Below are 21,136 nucleotides of genomic sequence, written 5' to 3'. Positions count from 1 at the left end.
AGACCACAGCCACGCCTCCTCCCAGCATACATGACCGAGTGACGCGATTAGCACACCTCCTGTTCCTTTGTTCGGCCCTCTCTCTGTCCCACCACATCCAATTTCCCGCCGGTTGGGTTTGTTTTGTTCAGTACTTCCTCGGCTTTTGTTGGGAGTTAGCAAGGAATGTGTGAAACAAAACATTTTTGCCGTAAAAATTAGTTCTTCTCGGAGATGGTGTACTAACAACCCTGATGTTTTTTTATTATTATTATTATTATTATTTATTTATATGGCGCCACAAATGCTCCGCAGCGCCTTACATAGTACATAAACAAATTGTAGACAAACAACTTACAGAACAATACAATACAGGACCAGGACATGGATAATATATATTGCTACATTATCGACCATAACACCCAGATAAGCAACAGAGCATAAGCAGCCAAGTGTTAGGTGCCCTAGTGGTGAGTAAGAAGTAGATGAAACTAAAGTAGGGAGAAGCACAAGAGGGTAGTGGGCCCCGCTCGTCAGAGCTTACATTCTATTATATTTGTGGCCAATATAGTGTTGCAAAAGAAAGAAAAAATATAACTGTATTGGTAAAACAAACGTATCAGGCTTATTTTGGACGTCACATAAGCCAGCAAGACAAGATTTGGGTGCCTCACAAAGTTTGTAAAACCTGCGTGGAATCACTCCTCAATTGGACTAAAGGTGATCGAAAAGGAAAAGGACCTATGATGCGGTGTGAGCCAAAACATCTGCTATTTTTGTGCTGTAAATGTGAAGTGTATGAATCGATTTAAGAAACGCAAATAGGAATACCCAAGTATGAAGTCTGCAAAATAATCGATACCGCATAGCGAAGATTTACCTGTACCATCATTCAGTTCTTTGTGTGAAGTTGAATGTGATGATGTGGAAATGTTAATTTCATTCAGTGCAAGTGACAACACAGATGAAAGTGAGTTTGAAGAAAGTTCCTCTATTTCAAACAAATTTTCTCAAAAGGAACTAAACGATTTAATTCGTGACTTGAATTTATCGAAAAAAGGAGCTGAGCTTTAATCATCCAGACTTAAAGAAAAACACTATCTTGAGCCGAATGTTACTATAACGTCTTATTGAAATAGAGAGCAATAGAGAGCAAGCCATACTGCCATTCCTTAGCCAAGATAACAATCTTGTGTATTTCAACAATATTCTGGAACTTCTCCAGATAATGGGCTTACCAGAATTTCGAGCAAAAGGATTTTAAAATGTGTATTACTGCACAGTAAATTTGCGTCAATTCCTATCGGTCATTCAACAAAAATTAAAGAACAGCATGAAAATATCAAGTTAATCTTATAAAAAATTGTTTATTCTCTGCATCAGTGGTCTATTTGTGTCGATTTAGTAATGGTAAACTTTCTTCTTCTACAGCAAAGTGGATAAGCTAAGTATCCTTGTCACATATGCTTATGGGATAATCGTGCAAAACAAAAGCACTGTCAGCAAACCGTATGGCCTCCAAGAGAAGTTAGAACTGTAGGAGAAGCCAACATCATTCATGAGCCCTTAATTGACAGGAAACAAATCATACTGCCGCCTCCCCATATCAAACTGGGTTTAATTAAACAATTTGTAAAAGCTTTGGACAAGTCAGGCGATTGTTTCACGTATATTTGTTGAACATTTCCATCTCTTAGTATTGAAAAATTAAAGGCAGGAATTTTTGACGTCCCACAGATACGGAAACTGTTGAAGGATACAAATGTTACTACATCTAAGACTGAAACCGAATCTGAAGCATGGCTGAGTTATGTGTCTGTCATTCAAAAATTTGTAGGCAATCACAAGGCAGACAACTATCATGAATTAGTCCACAACATGCTAAATTGCTTCGAAAAAGTAGGTGCCAACATGAGTATTAAAGTAAATTTTTTGTACAGCCATTTAGATCACTTCCCGTCCAATCTAGGAGATTTAAGCGAAGAACAGGGTGAACGGTTCCACCAGGATATTCAGGTAATGGAAGAAAGATACGAAGGAAGGTGGGATCGTCACATGATGGCCGATTACTGTTGGAGTCTGCAGAGGGACTGTCCGTAACAAGAATACAAAAGAAAATCCTACAAAAAACGGTTCTCATAGCTTCCTAACACTTATGTACGTAATTATCCTGTGTCTTTTTATAACATTTTACGAATCAAATTTAATCAGAATAAAAAAAATATCTTTTTTAACATTGTTTGATTGAATTTTTCATAAATATTAAAGACATATGCATATCTCAAAAACTAGAGCCAATTGACATGATTAAGGGCTCTAAGCCTTAAAGAGAGATAAAGTGGACGGAGATTAAAAAGTACCAACCAATCATTTTCTAGCAGTCATTTTTCAAACACAGCCTGTAGAGTGATAGTTACAGTAGGAGCTGATTGGTCAGTACTTTATCTCTGTACACTTAATTTCTCTCCAAGGCTTAGTACATTTTTGAATGAGTTTTATGATACGCAACGAGTGTTAAAACACGTTGCTAAGGATACTGACTTAAAACCTCTATACGCTCCTGCCTGTACCTTCTAAAACCTGCCTAAACCTTCTTAAATTGACGCTATTTGCGTACGCAGTCATACAGTAAAATAAAGACCTTAGACCTTGAACATGTGTTTCCAAAGCACAAAGTATTAGTTCAAGCAAAGTACAGTTAGTTACACGCTGTGATCTAAGTACAATTTAGCGCAAAGAAATTATACAGACCCAAGATACAGTTATACATACGCACGCGCTCTGGGACCAGATTCCGGCATCAGCAAGAAACCTCAATCAACAACATCAGCATGAAGACTGGGGTCAGAACACACATATTTATACCCCCACAGAAATAGACTACACAATAGAGAGGTTCGTTGCAATCCCATTGGCTCCCCATCATGGTGCTTCTGTTACAGAGCATTTAACAGGTTGATTCAAATGGACAATAAATGACTAAAACTTGAATCTTATACCTTTAAACTATGGAACCTTTTATGTGAGTGTGCATTGTGTAAGTATTAGGGGTTTGGGAAAAGACACTGGTTAACTTGGGGCAGATGCATACGCACGAAGCTAATAAACAGCGTTCGCATGTGGGGTATTATGCATTCGCTAATGTGCGACATGTTAACAGCGCAACAGTGTGTATTAATGTGTGTATGTGGTATGGTAAAATGTGCGATCGGCTGATGCTAATAATAGCATCGCCATATGTACTTAAGTATGGGTTTATCTAAAATGGCGCTGGGTGGCCATTCGCAAAATGGCGTCTTGCAGATCTCATTTTCAAGATGGTGTCTTGCGGCCAGTCGCAAGATGGCGTTGTTTCAATCTAATTTTAAGATGATCTTGTCTCAGCCAATTATCCAGCTTCGACAGTCCACCCTTTGATAGCGAACAACAAGCTATCACACTATGATTTTAAAATTTAATTATAGGCTTACATTTATATATATTATTTAATGTTATTATGGGATGGCACAAGGTGGTTCTTAATCCATCAATAATGTGTCTCTGGGAGGGGACATAAGCTACCATTATACGCACTCCGCAGATCTTGAGGTGGAATAGGGACTTGCATTATTTGAGGTGTTTTTAAGATAACATTTTGATAATACATTTTGTGCATGTCTAACATTATATGATGGTATTACCTAGTTCAGGGTTGTAATGCAGTTCTATATTTACCTCAGTGTTCATATTGTCATTACTGACCACCATCATAATTTCGTTCCTTCGTTTTACCTTATCTTTACATTTTCCACACTTCACCACAGTAGGAACACCCCGGACACATATGCCAATTACTATGATGACAACCAGTATGAGGATCAGGAGTTTACCTATGCCTGCGATCATTTCCTGAACCCATTCCCCTAGGCCTGAGAACCACTTCGCTGGGTTCAACCATGAAACTCAGTCCTCTACCTTCTCCTCTACTTCAGCCACTGAAGCATTGTGGTTCTTCCAAAATACCCATTTTAGCTGCAGAATTTAATCCATCTTACGGTCTATCACCTCCTTGGGGTCGCTGGTATCATTGGTGACATAGCTGCAACACTTCACTCCAAATTGGGTGGCCAAAGTTATGCAGTACCCTCCAGTGACAGCGGTTAAATAATTTAACACTAGCCTGTGTTGTACCAGTTCTTTCTTGTACGCTTGCAATTCCCTACCTGTATACCTGAAGGTGTCATCATACATCTCGGTGATATTATCTATCAATTTAGCAAGGTACTGAATATATCTAAAATTTAATGTATCCCGAGCGATCCTGGTGGGATCCAGTGCTACTAAAACTTGAAAGCCAGTTGTCTCACTAATTATCTGAGTGGCTTTATGTACGTCACCAGGTATCATATTTCTTTTGCTTCTGTGTTCATACTACATATGAAGATATGGTGATGGTGTGTTTTATGAATACAAAGCATTTCAACATGTGTGAGGGTCATAACCTCTGGGACTACTCTTCCCAGGTAACACAAACCTTCGGAACTCGGGGAGAGCCACTTATATGCTTTTTTTCCACATATAAAATATACATTATCGGGGAGAACATAAGGAACAGTATGCATCATTATCATTAAACACATTTCCCTTGCAAACAATCCTATCTCAGGCTCCTCCATCTGGTACATACAAGTTTCTGGTTGCACAATATCCATCTGGTACCTTACCAGTAATTTCATTGGTGGAACTCAATGTATACCGATACCTAAAATGTCTCCCATTAGATCTAATTGAGGGTAACAGATCATGATTCATAGACTCATTATCAGCTCTCAGTGAGAAGGTCATCGTCTGATTATTCCCCGTCACTTCCCAACTCCCTGGTTTATTGGGGTTGGTTATGTTTAAGCACAAAAATGATCTATCTACTTGGAATTGATAGAGTCTGAAATGAGGTGGTTTGGATGAGAGGAATTTTCCATCCAATGTTTTCCCTTTTTGCAATTCTAAAATTTCCTTAATATTCAGCAGAAATGGCACCAACCCTACATTATGCTGACCCTGTGGCACGTGTGAGCACACCCAACAATCAGTCTGGTTTAATACTTTGCCTACCATGCTATGATAATCCTCTAAAGGATACCCACCCCAGTACGGGTTATATTTCGGCTGGCACCGTTAGATACAGTTCTCATCAACTAGGGACCCACAAAGCTCACAAATACAGGAATCTTCAGACGATAAACCTCCACACCATCCCCGTGTATCTGGAATAGCAGCTCTCTTAACAATTACAGTACTAAGATTGGTCAGACACTCCCCTGATTGGCATAGCACTCCTCCTTCTGACTCCACTCCATCAGCACTGCCATCAGCTACCATCTCCTCTATCGGTCCCCTGTCACAGAAACCGTACATTCCCGAACCAACCAGAATGGTGAAAACTCTGGAAGAGAATATGAAAATGAACACAGCAGGCCAGTCCATTCGCACAACAAAGACCTGCAAATTTCTTTTAGTTCAGGTATCTCACTACAACCTTTCAATCCTCCCGGAACAAGCTCGCGATCGACAGATCCACGTTATCAGCCTTGTCTCCGCCTTGTTTCTCCACCGGTTGGTTGACCATTTTGCAGTGAGTGGAATGGACCCAGGTATCTCTCTCAGCCACCTTCAAGGATGTGGTACTTGTCAGTAACACCTGGTACGGGCCTTCCCACCGATCAGTCAAACAACCTGAACACAATAAATTTCTGATCATAACATATTCTCCAGGTTCAACATCATGACAGTCAGTTTCAGGCAAATCATGGGAAAACAATTTCAGTTTCTGCTGTTGCTGTTTTAACTGTTTACTCATTGATATAAGATACCTTACAGTTACTTCGTTGTTACCCTTCAAGTCTTCCTGTGGACTTATAATCAAATGAGGTTGTCTACCAAACAGTGTTTCAAAGGGGGACAGATTTAGAGGGGGTCTAGGAGTGGTCCTTATACTATGTAGGACCAACAGTAATGCTTCTGGCCATCCTAGTCCAGTCTGCTATGATTTTACTTAACTTATTTTTAATAGTCCCGTTCATCCTCTCAACCTTGGCGCTAGCCTGCGGTCGGTAGGGGGTGTGAAGTTGACTATTAATACCCATCAGTTTACACATATTTTGAAAAACATCACCTGTGAAATGAGTACCCCTGTCACTCTCAATAATTTTAGGGATACAAACTCCTGTAATATTTTAGGGATACAAACTCCTGTAATATTTTCTTGGCAGTAAATGCAGCAGTGTTAGTGGCTGCTGGGTAGGCCTCAACCCAGTTGGAAAATACGTCAGTGCACACTAATACATACTTGAGATTCCTGCAGGGTGGTAATTGGATGAAATCAATTTGTATCACCTGGAAAGGTCCGTCAGTCGGTGGAATGTGGGATGGTTCGGTAGGGATCGCTTTCCCTATGTTCTTCCTCAAGTAGGTCAGACAGGACATTGCTCTCTTTTCTGCTTGTGAAGAAAAACCCGATGCACACAAGTATGCTCTCACCAATTTGCACATACCTTGCTTTCCCAGATGAGTCAGACCGTGTGCTGCCTCAGCCAGGCTGGGGTAATATGCCTTGGGGGCTACTGGCTTACCTTGTCCATCCCTCCAGAGCCCGGTGGACTCTTGCCCACATCCCTTGGACTTCCAAACTGACTTTTCCTGGATTGAACACAAATTTTGCATCTCAATTAATTTCAACATATCAATTGTTTGAAAAGACATAATTTGTTCTGTTGTTATGTTCATTTTTAACCCTGCTGCCCATTTCGCAGCTTCATCTGCTCTGTTGTTGCCCAGTGACACCGGATCATCCTCACATGTATGGGCTTTACACTTAATTACTGCCACCGTTTTGGGCAGTTGGATTGCTTTTAGTAATTGTTTTGTATGTACAACTGTAAATGTCTGGAATGTGCAACTGGTGTGCCTGCTGCTGTCATAAAATTTCTCAGACGCCACAGAGCTCCGAAATCGTGCACCACTCCGAACGCATACCTAGAGTCAGTGTAAATGTTAGCAGATTTGCCTGCTGCCAGTTCACACGCTCTTCTTAGTGCTACTAACTCTGCCACCTGGGCTGAGTGAGGAGGACCAAGGGGTTCAGCTTCTATGATGTCTGTGTCATATACAACAGCATAACCTGTACATAATTCATCTGTGTCTGTTTGTCTATGACAACTACCGTCCGTGTAAAATGTCACATCCACATTCTCTAAAGGTGTGTCACGTATGTCAGGTCTAGCAGTAAAGGTCTGATTCAGATATTCCATACAATCATGTGTATCATTATGTCCGCTGTACTCACTTCCCGCCAGCAACTCGTCTCCTTCCACCCTTTGTACATCATGTTGTACATATGGTAAATACGTTGCTGGATTCAGCGTATTGCATCGTTTAACAGTGATGTTTGCAGGTGCAATTAGAGCTAGTTCCAATTTGGTAAACCGAGCTGAAGAGACATGTCTGGTTTGGGCAGAGTTCAGCAAAGCTGATACAGCGTGGGGAGTATAGACAATCATATCATGGCCCAATACTATGTCCTCACTTTTACTCACCAATAGAGCCATTGCTGCCACACTTCTTAAACACGTTGGGAGTGATCTTGCCACAGTGTCCAAATGGGCACTGTAGTATGCTATGGGCCTACTGGCATCACCATGTTTTTGTGTGAGGACACCTGCAGCACAACCATCGGCTTCCGTAAAATACAAATCAAAAGGTTTTTCATAATCAGGTATTCCCAATGCAGGTGCTTTTGTCAGACTATCCTTAAGATTAAGGAAAGCCTGCTCTGATTCCTCTGTGTGTATGACACGATTGAGCTTTGAGGAAGAGACTAATTCCTGTAATGGCAAGGCCAAAATAGAAAAACCTGGGATCCACATTCTACAGTATCCACACATTCCCAAGAAGGTACGAATTTGCTGTTGGTTCTGCGGCAGTGTCATGTTCTGTATGGCCTGGATTCTGTCATTTTTGAGATGTTGTAACCCCTGAGTTAGGCAGTGTCCCAAATATTTTACTCTGGATTGGCACGGCTGTAGTTTGTCCTTAGCAACCTTGTATCCTGTGTGCGAGAGGTGAAGCAACAAAAGTTTAGTATCATTTAAACATGACATAAACGAATCAGAACATAGCAATAAATCATCCACATATTGAATTAGAACAGACCCATTGGCAGGTTGGAAAGATTGTAAACAGTCGTGCAGGACCTGGGAGAAGATACTGGGGCTGTCTATGAAACCTTGGGGCAATCATGTCCATGTGTATTGTACACCCCTGTATGTGAAAGCGAATAGATACTGACAGTCAGGATGAAGAGGCACAGAGAAGAAAACAGAACAAAGGTCAATGACAGTGAAATGGGTTGCATTTGGTGGGATCTGCATAAGAATGACAGCTGGATTTGGCACTACGGAAAATTGGCTCTCTACTACCTTATTAACACCTCTAAGGTACCAGCCTATAACCCCTCCCACCACTCTTCTTCACCGGGAAGATGAGACTGTTGGCTACACTAGCTGTATGAACTAAAATTCCCTGTTTTAATAATCGCTCAATTATTGGATAAACCCCTAATTCTACCTCCTGTTTTAGTGGGTACTGGGGAATATTTGGAGCTTGCCTACCGCCTTTTAAATTTACCATTACGGGGCTTACGTTTGCCATTAATCCAGTGTCCTGTCCATTCTTGGTCCAAAGTGAATATGGAATTTGGGATAGCATGTGATCTACCTGAGATGGATTTTCATTTAAACTGGTAGAGTGATACATTATCCTTTGGGGAGTGTCCAACATATCCCTCACCTCATGCGCAACTCTCTCTGGGATATCTAAAAATACACCATACAATATATGACACATCCCATCTTACATAACAAATCTCTCCCCAGTAAGTTAGTAGGAGCCGCTGCAGCCAGAAGGAAAGAATGCCTGGTATGCAGCGGCCCGATAGTATCCTCCGTGGATTTTATTAAAGGATAATGTTGCACTTTACCCGTTACACCCATTGCTGGTACTGTCTCATTGGTTACCTGTAAATTAACGGGAGATTTTATCACTGACCTGGTCGCCCCTGTGTCTACAAGAAAAGGATATTTAGTACCAGCTACATCAACCATCATGACTGGCTCTTCCCTAGTACCTCCCGTTAACCTGACTATCTGTAGACTACAGGTATGACCTGACCCCTAGCTACTGGCTCCCACTCTCCAATTAAGCATTAACTGCCACAATTGGAGCTGGTGCCTGTTGGATGTTTGCTGGTCTCTGTGCATATACTTTATGGGGATATCCAGGATTTCCCTGGTTAGGGGTTCCTACCCTTTTTACCATACAGTTTCTACTTAAATGTCCTGGCTGGTTACAATTAAAACACATTCGTGGGAGGGGTGAATGAATAGATTGTTGTGTGGGTTGAGCAGGAGGGAGAGGTGGTGGGTATGGGTAAGGATATTGAGGGAAAGGATATTGTGAGAGATATGAAGTTTGTGGGTAGTATGGGACTTGTGGTTGTGTAGGATAAGTGGGGTAGGGCTGTGTTTGCTGTGGTGTGGGATTAGTGAGGGCGTGTAACTGTTCAGGTGCAGGTGTGTGTGTGGGCTGTGATGTTACCGTCATTCCTTCCAGAGCTTGAATACTGACAGCCGTTAGTTTCTCGCTCTGGGTCTCTCTCTTTTTAGAGATGTTTTTGTCATGTTCTATGGTGTATTCTATGAGGGTGTCTATTGTGACTCCCCTCCAGCCAGGCTGTGAGGTCTGAACCCGGGTTTTTAGGTTCTCTTTAAGGCCATCCATGAGTACAGTGACAATCATTCCCCTGTGGTGAGTGCTATCTTCTAACCCAGTGTACTGGGTGATAGCCTGCAGAGCCCGGTCGCAATAATCTTCTGCAGATTCACTCTCTTTTTGTTTTATAGTGAAAATTTTGTTCCAGTTAACTACTACTGGAAAATATATACCCAATTGAGTTACAATGCGGGAAATGTTACCTTTGTTTACTTGGTCTGTTAAGGGAACGTCACCATCCAATACACAATCCGTGATAAATTTTGTCACGTCGATATTGCGTGGCAGACAGGCCCTTAACACCACTCGCCAATCTTTATTGGTTGGCTCGTGAGAACTACCCAAATTTCTCAAAAATCTTTGACATTTGGCTAGTTCCTTTTTGGGATCGGGGGAAATCATTCATGATGGAATTTAGCTCTGCTCTTGTCCAAGGACAATGCATTACTACTTCCCTTGTGGGCACTACTCCGTTCGCATCCGCATTCCCATTCGGAACAGTGATTGTCCGGATGGGATGCAGACCGGCCGCCCTGCTACCTTTGACCTTATTACCTGGCTGGGGGTTTAGTCTGTTGCTGCAACGTATAGTATTAACAACTTCCTCTACGGGTGCAGAGGATGTTAACACTTCCCGTGCTGTTACTGATGGAGATGGCGGCACCACTCGTGCTTGTCGTGGTGCAGCATCTAACATGTGTACAGCATGGGAAATGGCAGACATGACAATAGGCTCATTATCCACATCATAAACAATTTCTTTATGGTTACTTAAGAGAGGGTACAAATTGCTTGTTACATTTTTATGAGTTTTTTCAATAACTGTACCTGCACCCCCATCCACATAAGGTGGTGGTGGTGCGTGTGAAGAACCACTGGCAGAACCTTCTGCCGCTACCTGGCCGCACGCGCACGCGTGCCGTTTTGCGGCTCGCACGCATTGCAATGTAGCGCCGCGGGTGTATTTTCTGGCAATGCGTTCGCAACGCTAGTTTGCGTCGCTTGCACATTTATAAGCCACGCATCCCCTTCATGCTGCCACAATTTTAACCATTCATTATGTTTTACCTTTTTCTCTCGAGAACGCATCAGACTGATGTGATCCCGGACATTACTCAATACATCTTTATCAAAACTACCAATTCTGGGAAATGGCCTAACACTCTTCATCATTATCTTAAACCATACGTCACAATACCTTATTGCGTAAGCACTGTACTTAGTATGCATAATACGACGGGCCGATCCAAGCGGCGCTTCCATTAGCAGTACATCATTGTCTAACATCTCTATTGTTTGCGTGGCTCCCATCTTGGGACAACTCCTACGTTTTTCAATAAAAATTTAAACTGGTGGAAGACAATCAAGATACTTTCACTTAAAGAAAAGCTGCTCCCACGCAGAAATCCCTTTTTGACAATGTTTCAACCGCTAGGGGGCAGCAAAGTACCCTTTGTTTTCTAGTTGATTTCGTCCACCCTCTCACCAGCTCACAATCATAATCTAACGAAAATTATGCGGTTCAATTATAGTGTTCAAATAAGCCTAACAGATCACACACATTGATTACTGAACACTATAATCACGCTGGGAGCCGAACCCTAACAAAAATAAAAACCCATGCACCTGCCTATTGTAAAGTAAACGGTAAGCTGCTACCGAGTCACTAGGCCAACTCCTGCGCCTAGCACTTAAGGGTCCTACGTTACCCTTAACATTTAGGTCCCGTGTGACACCCTAAACAAATACTCACAGTTACACACTTTTTTCCTGCACAGAAAAATACACGTTAACCCAGTTATTGGCAACAATTGATAATGTACACTTAACGGCTTTGTTTAAACACGTGGCAGCACAACCGGAAGTACGTATACACTATTGTGCGACTAGTCGCATACACAATAATGCGACTACTACACAACCGTATGACTTAACTTTAGCTGCATACGCAAAAGTGCGTCTCTACTGTGCGCACAGAAATGTGACTCAGCCGCGTACCCAATACTGCGGCACCCCTTTTTAGCGTGAAATTCTATCAACAAAGGAAAACAAACTTTTTCCTTTCTTGTCCCTGGATTCTAGTCAGCATACCCTGACTCACACAATAACGGGCAGCGATCTCTCAGCACCGAGTGGTTGCAGGTAAACTGCGTGTGGCCACTATCCACCCTTTGGTGAGATATCGATAACCGTATGTTTATCGTGTGAATAGGTAGGGGACCTCACTCTACGAGCCCCCAACTAAGGATACTGACTTTAAACCTCTTTACGCTCCTGCCTGTACCTTCTAAAAACCTGCCTATACCTTCTTAAATTGACGCTATTTGCGTACGCAGTCATACAGTAAAATAAAGACCTTAGACCTTGAACATGTGTTTCCAAAGCACAAAGTATTAGTTCAAGCAAAGTACAGTTAGTTACATGTTGTGATCTAAGTACAATTTAGCGCAAAGAAATTATACAGACCCAAGATACAGTTATACATATGCACGCATTCTGGGACCAGATTCCGGCATCAGCAAGAAACCTTAATCAACAGCATCAGCATGGAGACTGAAGACTGGGGTCAAAACACACATATTTATACCCCTACAGAAATAGACTACACAATAGAGAGGTTAGTTGCGATCCCATTGGTTCCCCATCACGGTGCTTCTGTTGCAGGACATTTAACAGGTTGATTCAAATGGGCACAGACCAGCCTCCGACAGCTGATTATCTCTGTTTTCCCGCCTCATGCAAATCTAGGCTGTTGACTTTACAAAGTACATTTTGGTGCTTTAACTTTCTACGGTCCATAAGTTGAGAATGCATGTTGCGATCTTCACACCGATGATACCGGGAAGCTGTTGAGAAAGTGCAGATCAGTATAACACCAAACACGGCTTACTTATCATGTATAGATACCAAATAGCCTTTATTTCACAGCATTTGTAATAAATGACTAAAACTTGAATTGTATACCTTTAAACTATGGAACCTTTTATGTGAGTGTGCATTGTGTAAGTATTAGGGGTTTGGGAAAAGACGCTGGTTAACTTGGGGCAGATGCGTACGCATGAAGCTAATAAACAGCGTTCGCATGCGGGTTATTATGCATTCGCTAATGTGCGACATGTTAACAACGCAACAGTGTGTATTAATGTGTGTATGTGGAATGGTAAAATGTGCGATCACCTGATGCTAATAATAGCATCGCCATATGTACTTAAGTATGGGTTTATCTAAAATGGCGCTGGGCGGCCATTCGCAAAATGGCGTCTTGCAGATCTCATTTTCAAGATGGTGTCTTGCGGCCAGTCGTAAGATGGCATTGTTTCAATCTAATTTTAAGCTGATCTTGTCTCAGCCAATTATCCAGCTTCGACATTGCGTATAATAACGGTGCTCCAGCCAATCAGCTCCCAACTGTTATCTGTTTAAAAACGACAGTTGGGAGCTGATTGGCTGGAGCACCGTTATCATACGCAACGTGTTATAACACTTGTTGCGTATCATAAAACTCAGCACCATTTATTACAATTATGACATATACTCTAATCACCCTTATAGTATATATCTGCTACAAAGGTGAAGTTGTGGAAGACAGTTTTATGTCACAGGTCATACACCATGGCAAGGCTGAGCACAGCAACAAGACACAAGGTAGTTATACTGCATCAGCAAGGTCTCTCCCAGGCTAAGATTTCAAAGCTGATTGGGGTTTCAAGATGTGCTGTTCAAGCTCTTTTGAAGAAGCACAAAGAAATGGGCAACGTTGAAGACCGTAGATGCAGTGGTCGGCCAAGGAAACTTAGTACATCATATGAAAAACACATCATGCTTAATTCCCTTCAATATCGGAAGATGTCCAGCAGTGCCATCAGCTCAGAACTGGCAGAAACCAATGGGACCTAGGTACACCCATCTACTGTTCGGAGAAGTCTGGCCAAAAGTGGTCTTCATGGACATGCCAATGGGACCTAGGTACCTATCTACTGTTCGGAGAAGTCTGGCCAAAAGTGGTCTTCATGGACGTGGAAACAAGGCCAAGCAACTCAACTATGCATGAAAATATAGGAACTGGGGTGCAGAAAAATGGCAGCAGGTGATCTGGACCGATTAGTCAAAATGTTAAATATTTGGCTGTAACAGAAGGCTGTTTGATCGCCGAAGGGCTGGAGAGCAGTACAATTGTTAGTGTCTGCAGGCAACAGTGAAGCATGGCAGAAGTTTCTTGCAAGTTTGGGGCTGCATTTCACCAAATTGGTTGGGGGGGTTTGGTCAGGATTAATTGTGTCCTCAATGTTGAGAAATACAAGCAGGTACTTATTTATCATGCAATACCATCAGGGAGGCGTCTGATTGGCTCTGAGTTTATTCTGAAGCAGGACAATGACCCCAAACATACAACCAATGTTATTAAGAACTATCTTCAGTGTAAAGAAGAACAAGGAATCTTGGAAGTGATGATATGGCCCCCACAGAGCCCATGATCTCAACGTCATCGAGTCTGACTGGGATTACATGAAGAGACAGAAGAATTTGAGCAAGCCTACATCAATTGAAGATCTGTGGTTAGTTCTCCAAGAACCTCCTTGCAGAGTTCCTTCAAAAACTGTGTGCAAGTGTACCTAGAAGAATTAATGATGTTTTGAAGGCAAAAGGTGGTCACACCAAATATTGATTTGATTTAGAGATCTCTTCTGTTCATTCACTTTGAATTGATAAAAATAAACTATTATCACACACTATTTTTGTGAGCATTCCTACTTTGCAGCAGTTTTTCCACACCTGCCTAAAACTAATCCACAGTACTGTGTATTCAGCAGAGAAGGTTAGAGGTAAAAATCTAGTCAGACATTGGGGTTGGGTGGGGTATGGATAGAGGATCTCTGGAAAGATAATAGCAGAGTTGCCCCTGTCCGTAGGGCCAGCACAGACCATTTTATATGATACTAGTAAATTAATGGATCTGGCATCTGTCAGGTCACCTCTGCCACCCCTCCCCCTCAACAGCACTCCCTGTCCCCTCCCATTCCTTCCATCCTCGCCATCTTCTGACCTGTTATACTTACACCCTACCATTCCTCTTCTCTCCTGTCGCTAGGGCGTTTACGTGCAGGTCACACCTCCTGTAACGCGCTTGGCGCACCCAGCGTGAGCTGGGCCGCGTGTCGTGCATGCTAGGTTTGACGTGCTCGTTCCACAGCCCCGATTAGGTCATCACGTAAATGTGTGTGATGACCTAGTTTAGATCAGGGAACAATTTTATAATAATAGATAAAGTGAGATGTTAACACTCTAGTTGTGCCCACAATGTGTGACAATAGTAAAAAACACATATGTTCTTTCCAACGTCTCACAGTACATTGTTGTGCCAAGAGCTAGTACTTGAGAGTCTCAGAGCGTACTAACATTGATTGTTTTGTACTAGAGAACTAAACAGCTTTTACGGAGGAGACATGAAGCAGAACTCAGCAGTTCAGGATCTTTTATATAAACTTGATACTAGGAGTACAAGTTAAACAGAATGGTGATACAGTATAATGCCCATTTTACCAGGTCGTACGTAAGAAGAACATTAGCAGTTTACCAACATGATGGGTTTGCAGCTAAATTAGAATCCTAGGAGGTCAGATTATTACTATCTACAATTTGTCTGCCCTGCGTATATTCGTAAATGTGCAGATGGTTATTTGTGGCATGGCAGGAATAAAATCATCACTCCAAACTACTGTCACTTTAGAGCCGCCCCCAAATTAATTTTTTTTATTGTTAATAATAACCGGCAGTGAGAGTATATCAGGGCTGTGTTTACTTGCATAGTATTTTTTACCTTTATACTATATAAAAATAAATGTGCTTTAACATATTAAGGGCCTCATATATCAACATGCATCGATGTTGGAGTTTTTACAATCTCCATTGCTAATGCACAGACCACAGAGCCTGAAAGTAGGCGTTGCATCGCTTGTACACTCCATCGCACTGTGGACCACAAAGGGAAGGCTGAGATTAGCATTTGCATATTCCCGCAACTACTGCGAGTGTGGCTGCATCAACAAGCATCTCTGAATTAGGGCCTGATTCAGACCCGCTCGTAAGCGGCCGCTCGTTCGTTCCAAGCGATGTTTGCACAACTGCGCATGCGTACGGATCGTAATACACATGCGCGAACCAGTCAGTGCGGCCGAAAATCGTTTGTTCGCTAAATAGCGAATGCCTGCTATTTTGAGTGACAGGAGGAGGCGTATGTGGGTGGTAACAGGGGAAGGTGCTTGAAAACGGGGAGTGGAGATCAGAACGCAGGAGTGCTTAAAGGTCAAAACGGGCGTTTTATGGGTGTGCATAATTAATACAGCAGCGTCATTGACCACGTCACTGGGTTATTTTATAGTCAGAACTGCTCGCATGATTGCGGTAGGAAAAACCAACAACAAGAATAGCGAGCAGTTCATACGTTGGTCAATGTACTCGATTAATCTAATAAATAGCGGACATGACGTAGGATGTGAGCGGCCAGGGGGCGTAGTTCTCCAAAAAATTACCGCAAGTTTTGTTCGCTTGTTCAGACCTAGAGGTGTGAACAGACCGCAAAGAGCGAACGGTTCATTTGAATAGCCACCCCTTTTTTCTGAACGAGCGAGCGCAAATAGCGTCCAGCTCTGAATCAGGCCCTTAGTCCTTATGCTACTTGTAAGATGTGTAAAAGACGCTTGGCGCTAGCAGTCTCACGGGACTTGCCGTGCTGAGAGGGGCTATTTGGCATGACAGCTGCAAAGATGTGCAAGGACACTCCAGCAGTCAAAGATTTAATACAGTTTGTCCTAGCATGCAAAGGGTTCATACAGTCAAACTATCACAGAGTTAGCACAGTCAAGCAATAGTTCTCATCATATCTAATTTGGTAGAGTAACAAGGACAGAACTTACTGCATTTTAGATTTAATATAACATGTTACAGTAGTGGAGTTAATTTATGGATTAAATAATTACATTCAAAAGTGCCAATACAGTAATAAAACAAAAGATAATAAAATTATAGGAATACAGTATTAATACATATTTCATATAGTCTGTATACTTGGGACAAGTCAGAATTAGATGGAGAAATATTCATTTTTATTGTGTCCCCAGATCTGACACTTCGCACTAGTACAGTATATAAGCATTTTTCATTGGGAGAGCACTTAGAGAGGCAGCGTATACTGTATACTAATGTGAGGGACTAAATTGTGTTGAGATATGAATTATAGTTTGTCCAATAATGGGTTAACCTTCTATGACATTACCTGGTCAAAGAGACATAACTCCTTCAAAATAAAGCTCATAACCCCCGGCCCACTTGCATATAAAAATATTATTATATCATAAAGCCTCATTTTGGAATATATATATATATATATATATATATATATATAGGTATAAAGTCTTGATAAAAGAGCTAGGGGCTCTGAAACGTCGACCCTTAACCACTCGACTGGTTGTTTGTATTATTTTCTGCTGAGTCCCGGAGTGCATCCCGTTTCATATCTACGCTATATATATATATATATATATATATATATATATATATATATGTATATATATATATATATATATATATATATATACTATAGGTTCCCTATACATCTTATTTTTTTTCATATTTGTTACAAGAATGTATATTAAGCTCTTTACTACATATACTTATGATTGTGTTTCATTTTCAGAATCTGATTTGATCTGTTTTGATTGTAAAATTTGCAGAAGATACTACTGTGCTGGGTTTAATTATTGTTGGAGAAATAGTCACGCATAGGAATAAAGCTAAACGTCTTGTAAAATAGGGTGATGCTAACCATCTGTCCCTAAATAATATGGTAACTATGGAAGTTATTCTTGATTGTAGGAGGTAAAGTAGAACAGTCCTGCACACACTTTGCATAATACTGTAAATAGTTCAGAATTTTCATGTTAATATCTCAGATGATCGCACATGGACGTCTCTTCTGGGGTGAGAATGGCGTAGCAACGTCTTTTCTTCCTACGAAGATTTCGGGCTGCCGGGTTACCCAGTGACATTTTAAAACTTTACAGATGTGTTATAGAAATCTTGGTGTGGTCTGGTCATGGATTGAGGCTAATGCATCTCACCTAAGATTGTCATCTCTGAGCTCTTTTCCAGAGAAGGGGCCTTGCACTGCTGATGTCAGACACAGCGGAGCGATGTTTTCTAAGCCACACAGCGCATTCGTCCCGATTGTCTGAGCATGGCAGCGCAGTACCGGTTCAGACGCACTGTGGTTGAAATGTTTTAGAATTAGGACGGAGTGCATTTCATATGCAAGGAGTTAAAGTAAACACCTGAGCCTGTGGGTGTCGGCCTCTAGACAAGAAGGGGATAGTTGTTTAGTGAGGTAGTGTTGTGGGGTGGGGTTAGGTTTGGTTAGCCTATAGTATTGGCAGAGGGTGGGTCAGTGCTATTTCAGATTTGCTGCTTGGCAGCCTTTTTATAGAAATTTCTCTGGTCGGCTGTTTCCCGCCCTCCCTCCCTTATTCATTGAGTTGTTTGGTGTCGGCTTTTCTTGTGGCGGGAAAGAACGGTAGCAGTCACCATCTGTCTTTGGAGCTTGAGGTGCTTTCCCTTCCAATACATGGCTTAGGCTGATTTTACCCTACTGGGGTCAGCGGCAACCATCTAACCAGGTGGTCCTCACGTCGTGTCATTGGAGTGGGAGGTGGATACCTTGGGCGTGGTAATGGGCTGGCTGCTCGCCTCCCATTTAGAAGATCGATGTGAGTATGCAGTTGGTGATCTTGCATTGTGGGGCCGTTCTTTCTGCGCCACCATACTTTGTCTGTCGTTCTTTCTTCTTCTATTAGTTAGTTCAGTTATACATTAAATAGTTTAATTAGTTTAAAATTAAATAAAGCTGAACTTCCTTTCCCCTTATACAAGTCTCTGTGTCGTTATATCATTATGACTATGGTTGATGATTTACCCTGCACTGTTAGGAGAGAACACTCATCAGGCGATGAGGAGTTTAATGTAGTTGGGCGTTCCTAGGCAGTGACTGGGAGGTGGCTATGTACACGAAGGTGCTGCGTGTTACGGGCGTGTTGTGGGAGAGTCGCCGGTGTGTCAAAGATAGTGGTTGAGTGCAAAGACACTTCATCGCTTACACTGGAAGCCACACTGAGATGGAGAATCTGCCCCTCGCATTGGAGCTGGTGCAAGTTTCGATGGTGTAACGGATGGTTGTGACGTGATTAAAGACGCACCAAGCGGTAGTTGAGCGTCTATAGAGTGGGCAACTCAGTCCTTGCACATTTGGACGCAGAAGCTGTACACCATGGAGGGACTTTGTAGCGGCATTAGCAAAACCGCATAGATGATACAGCAGCAAACTGCATCCAGAAACAGCACCAGGGTGTCCGGGTTGGCTGACAAATCTACCATGCCAGTTCACCATGATGACACCTTGAATGCCCATACTGTAGTTATGTTGATTGTTATGGCAGGCTCATTGAATGGTTGATTTTGTGACATTAAAGGTTAATCTGTTCTGCTAGGTGAGCATTCCTTTAACTCTAAAACAACATCCACTGTATGCATGAGAATAATGTATTGATTTTTGCAAATATTCACATTTGTATATTGTAGTATCTACACAGTATCTATGGCCTATCTGTGTGGGATTTGTATGTTCTCCTAATGTTTGCGTAAGTTGTCTCTGGGTGCTCCAGTTTCCTCCTATGATTCAAAAACATACTGTTAGGTTAAGTGGTCCTGACAAAATTATCCCTAGTGTATATGATTGTGTGTACATGTGCTAAGGAATATAGGGCCTGATTCAGCAAGGATCTCAACTGCGATCGGAGGTGCAATTAAGCACGCAGTCTCACTGCGAGGATATGCTAATCCATTGCAATCGCTATGCCGTCGCAGCACAATATAAGGACGCCCACCTTATCTTACACACATCTGTAATACTTAGCAAGACTTTGAAACCATCGGTAACATCAAGTACCATGGCAGCATCACGCACACAAGCTCTGACCTTACTCGGGAATTGGTAACCTCGTCGCACACACTATGGGCCTGATTCAGAGGCACTCGCAAAAAGCGAGCGCTCGCTCTGAATCAGGGCGGTCGCTTGGTTTTTAAGTTGCGGCCTCTTCGCCACTCGCATAGCTGTGGGTTACCACCCACAGCTTATGCGAGCGGCCATGATGATGGTCGCGATGGTCAAGACCATCGCGACCATCGGGCTTGAGACGAGACCCTTGTGGTAGGGTCTCGTGGCCGCAAGCCCCAGAGAGCTTTCGGCTCTAACAGAGCCGGAAGCTCTCACTGACATCACTGGTGATGTCAGTGAGGCCGCCCACAAACGGCAGGCGTTTGCTTGGGAACGCCTCCGTTTGTGAAGCCACCCCCCGGCCACGCCTACAAAAGGGGTCGAGCTGTCGATCACCATCGACAGCCGCCCCTTTTGTAGTGAGTCCCAGAGCGAGAGCTTTTTACTCTCGCTCCGGGGCTCGCGCACGCGCAGTGTGCACGCCGCGCGTGCGCACTGTACCACCATCGACCCGGTTGTGAGCACACAGCGCTTGCGACAGGGTCTGAATCAGGCCCTGAGTACACAACCTGCGTATGGCATCGCAGTGGATAAATTATGAACATCCATACAACAGTATTCAAATGTACTGGCACGCCTGTGTTTCGCCAAACACCCCCGTCACCTCCTACAAACGGCACTTTCTGTCAATTATTCTACGATGGGTCTGCGTAGTCACAGCGATCGCAGTCCCGATCGCAGTGGCTGGTTCCTGCATGCGCACTGCGATCCTTTCTGAATCAGGCCAATAGATTGTAAGCTTTGTAATATTCTCTATAAAGACCTGCAAGTATGTGCAGATGGAGCCGTATTCATCGTTGCCACAATGCGTGCACACAGCGTCATGCATCACGGCGGAGCTCTCGCCGGGCCGCGACTAGGCGCTCTCTGCGTTATCCCATTGAAGTCTATGGCCTGTAGGCACAGTAGCCACGCCATCAATGCGCATCGCAGCATAGATGAGCGTGGCTACATCTATATGCTCTATATTATACCCCTTTCAGATAGAAAACCAAATTACCGGGTCAAACATTCCTACCCGGTAATTTGCTGATCAACATGGGTCCTTTTTCTGTCTGAAAGGGTCAAGCCGAGTCGAAATTCCTGGGACTTCGACCCAGGAATTTACCAGGGTCAGAGACCCGGGAATTTCGACCTGGGTTGACCCTTTCAGACAGAAGAAATACCCGTGTTATTCAGCAAATTATTGGGTAGAAATGTTTGACCTGGTAGTTTGGTCTTCTGCCTGAACGGGGGTTCAGGCTGGGACCA

The sequence above is a fragment of the Taudactylus pleione genome, unplaced genomic scaffold (assembly GCF_031769625.1).
Source record: "Taudactylus pleione unplaced genomic scaffold, aTauple2 ptg000571l, whole genome shotgun sequence".
NCBI classification, from domain to species: Eukaryota; Metazoa; Chordata; class Amphibia; order Anura; family Myobatrachidae; genus Taudactylus; species Taudactylus pleione.
The sequence above is the reverse complement of the archived record's forward strand: the minus strand, read 5'-3'. Positions refer to the sequence as shown.